Raw genomic sequence first — 4,543 nt, forward strand, 5'->3', positions numbered from 1 at the left:
TAGATAACAAATAATAATTAGCACGGTTTATAGATATTTCTAGTTAAAAACTAATGCTAACAATATTTTAAAAAATAAATTGAGAATCATTTTTTCACATAAGAAACTCTACGTTCTTCACTTATTGGAAACCATTAGCTGTAAGCCTCCAAGGATTGTTTTACGTTTTTTTTAATTATTATTATTTTGGTGAATTTATCTTCTCCTTTTTTTTTTTACATTTTTCTATGTATCACTTTTAGGAATATTTTATAAAAGAACTAATGTATATTCGTGATTCAAACATATCAGTTTTCAGATTGTGTAGAAATTTTTTTTTAAAGAGGTACAATTTAAAAGTTAGAGTTAAATAATATATAAGAGTTTAGGTAGAAAATACGACAATTATGGCTAAAGCAATAAATGCAAAATGTAATATGAGAGAGAAAGAGGGGATGATACGTGGTGTACCACATAAGCACGATGACGACTTACGTACGACAATTAGTCGGGCGTACGACATAAGGACGATGACGTCGTACACTCAGTGTTGGCAGGAGGTGGAGACATTTATTTGGCCCCCTTCAACGTACCACATAAGCACGATGACGACTTACGTACGACAATTAGTCGGGCGTACGACATAAGCACGATGACGTGGTACACTCAGTGTTGGCAGGAGGTGGAGACATTTATTTGGCCCCCTTCAAAAAAAAGGAAATGCGGGCAGGGTTAAGCTCGGCAAAGGGTTCGAATGAAATTTGTAAATCGGTGGTATGTCGACTTACGTACGACAATTAGTCGGGCGTACGACATAAGCACGATGACGTGGTACACTCAGTGTTGGCAGGAGGTGGAGACATTTATTTGGCCCCCTTCAAAAAAAAGGAAATGCGGGCAGGGTTAAGCTCGGCAAAGGGTTGGAATGAAATTTGTAAATCGGTGGTATGTCGACTTACGTACGACAATTAGTCGGGCGTACCACATAAGCACGATGACGTGGCACACTCAGTGTAATGAATAATTTTTTTAAATTTTAATGAGCGTACTACAATTAGTCAGACGTACCACATAAGCATGATGACGTGGCACACTCAGTGTAATGAATAATTTTTTTAAATTTTAATGAAGAGTAAAATTGTAATAAATATAAATTATAAATTGGTGAGAGTATTAATAAATTTAGTGGTGCAAATATAGTTACTCTTTTTACAATTACTGTAACTACCACAAGTAATTAGTAGTTCACAATAATATATATTTAAATTTCATTATGAATTTGGTTTTTTTCTGGAATTATTAACAGAAACTAATAAAAATCACTGTTATTTATAGAAAAAAAAATTACTAGTATATAAAATAATAAATTAATGTGATTTCATTCCATTTATTTCCTAGAAATTATTGATTGTAAGGTCCAAGATTTGTCAATTTTGAGGTCGGCAGAAAAATACAAAACGATGGATTGGGATAATGTTACATACATGGTACAATCAATGTTGCAATAATTCAACAAGCCCGTCTCGAATTGAAATTCAGATTATTTAAAAATAAAAAAATAAAAAATAAAAAAACCACACACGCGTATGTATGAGCTCATTTATTCCCTCGTGTGCTCAAACTCGCACAAAAGCAGCAGCCAAAGAGACTGACAGTATGCAATGCACTATGTACTTGCAAAGGATGCAAGCTCGGAAAACCAAAGCGAAACACGCTTTTAATGGGGAAAAAGGAACAAAAAGAGAGGGAGAGAAAAACAGCATCTCGACTTCTTCACGCGCATTATAAAGCGAGTGTGTGTCAATGATTTTAAATGATTTGTTTTTTTCTTTTTCTTTTTTAAGAGCATATATTCTTTTTTCCTTTATATATATATTTTTTTTTGGGGAAGGCTTTTTCTAAATTATAATAGTGATTCTTAAAAGTGAAAGAGACAAATGCTCTTAAAGTTCATATGTATGAATTTTTACATCTTAATTTTAAATAATATCTTTTTTAATCAAATTATTATATCAATCTAAAGGTATTAATTAAGAGTAAGTGGTAAAAATTTAAATTCATATACTATTATGATAAGTTTAACAATTTTCTCATTCTTGAATGCTATTGTGTAGACTAAGGCCCATTCATTTCACCGATTCAAGTTTTGTTATAGTAAAATGTTCTCAAAAATAGTTAGATTTACTTTTTTACTACAGTAAAAAAGCTCTCACATAAAGTCACATCTCAACTCGAATCAACGAATTAAACGGACCCTAAAATTTTGAGTCAGACCAAAAGGGTAGATATGAGCCTGTTATTATTGGCTCCCACAATATCTCATTTAAATTAGGCCTTTGATCGTGTTAGGTCGGCTCAATCTAGTTAAGTGTTATAGCATTGAGTTCAGTACATTACTCATTTATTCATGGGTCGTGCCGCTAACATGTTATGTTTGTGTTTTACTTTTAACGTGTACTTATCATTCTCAAAAATAAATTTATAATTAAACAAAAAAAAAGCACGTGGTTAAAATACACCTCTTTTTAATGTGACTAAAATACCCATCAATACAATTACTTTTTAAAGACAATAATATTTTAAGAAAATATTCATTACACAACCCACCATTAAAATAATATATTACCTTCTAAATTTTACCGTGCCTTAATTTTTCAGAGTTGAATTCCAACGTAAAAAAGTCTTTCCACAAAAAAGTACATGGTTAAATTTTTTTTTCTTAAAAATTCTATTTTTTTTAATTCAATTTTTGATAATTCATGATTCGTAAAAAATTTTTTGAAGAAAAAGATTCGTTAAAGAACCTCCGACATGTGGACTTCACTATGATTGAAGATGATATTGTTGGAGGTAAGTACAATGGAGGTTCATCGTCGCTGAAAGTTTCTAAAATAACTATGGCGACGAATGCACCTCGATTACGAAATTAGTTAATAAATATTTTTGATATTCTTATGATTTGTTCTATGATGGGAGGAATTATATAATGATCTGTGTAGCCTTCTTCTAAAGTTAGTGTAGAGCAAGCTTTATTAATGATAGATTGCACAGTTTTACCGAACATGACTGCTTTTGTTCTTCATGTGTTATTTTCAATGTGAACGTTGATTTTGTACCTGTTTAGGAAAACAAAAATTATGTTTATATTAAAATTGCAAAAATATTGTTATTTTTTTATTATAATAATACGTTATTACCAAGTAAGTGACATTGTAGATAAATATTAATCTGTATCATACCACCAAGATGTTCCTAATTCTCTTACTTGTCTATAATATTTTGTACATGCGTAGTAAAAGCATCCTTGGTATGCATCAATTTTGGTAATTGTTGGTCTTGTAGAATAGAAAAGACAATTTTTTTACTTTATTTTATGTAAATAAGAAATGAAATATGGTATATTTAAAAAATGTTATCTGATTTTGAAATGGGTCTAATGCTCGCAATTCCGCAATGGTTATACGATTCTTGCTGTTTTGTTCCTCCAATGGTATTATTTATTTCGTTGATGGGGCAACATATTCTAAAGTTTAAATTGAATGACGGAATCTATAGGAAGAAAATATGTAAATATACATGAATATGTTAAAAAATGAAAAATAAAAATATATAAATATGGATAATAATAAATTCATTATTGTTTCTCATACATTTTTTTTATTGTTCTTATTTCTGTGACATATGGATCCAAATAATAAAATATTTTTATTATTTGGCACGACCGTTTAGGTCATCCAGGTTCGATAATGACGTGAAAAATTATAAAAAATTCACATCGACATTCTTTAAAAAATCAAAAGATTTTTTTGTCCAAAAAATTTTCATGTGCTACTTATTTTCATGGAAAACTTATCATAAGGCTATTGACAATAAAAGTTGCAATTGAATTTTTTCTAATTTTAGAACCAATTCAAATAGATATATGTCGACCTATTACTCCATCATGTGGATTATTTTAATACTTTATAGTCCTAATAAATGTTTCTGACACATTGGTCACATGAATTTGTTTATTAGCATGTTGTGTCCTTTTAATCGCATCAAGTCCACGCCATTTAATAATTGTACTGATTTGTGTAGGTGTATCGTTTTCACTTTTTAGGCCACGTTTGTTTCTTAAATTTGAGTTTTTAATTTAAGTTGATATGTGATATTTTTTAAAAATTTTTAACTGTAGCAGAAAAAATTAAATATGATATTTTCTGAAAATTTTTAACTGTAAAAACGTAAAATTAAAAACTCAAATTGTTAAAATAAACGAAGTAGTGTGACTTGTGCTCAGTAGCTCTGGCCCTTTTTATTGCTTGAACAGTTATTCAAATATGAGGTCTTGAAGAATTTTTAACTGTAAAAACGTAAAATTAAAAACTCAAATTGTTAAAATAAACGAAGTAGTGTGACTTGTGCTCAGTAACTCTGGCCCTTTTTATTGCTTGAACAGTTATTCAAATATGAGGTCTTGAAAATGGTTTAAATATAGTTTTTTTTTCATTTTGCATTAGTTTTTGAAGATTTTTTTTTTTAAATTTTGAATTAACTTTATCGAAAGTAATAGATAGACTAT

The sequence above is a fragment of the Morus notabilis genome, unplaced genomic scaffold, assembly GCF_000414095.1.
Source record: "Morus notabilis unplaced genomic scaffold, ASM41409v2 Scaffold979, whole genome shotgun sequence".
NCBI lineage: Eukaryota > Viridiplantae > Streptophyta > Magnoliopsida > Rosales > Moraceae > Morus > Morus notabilis.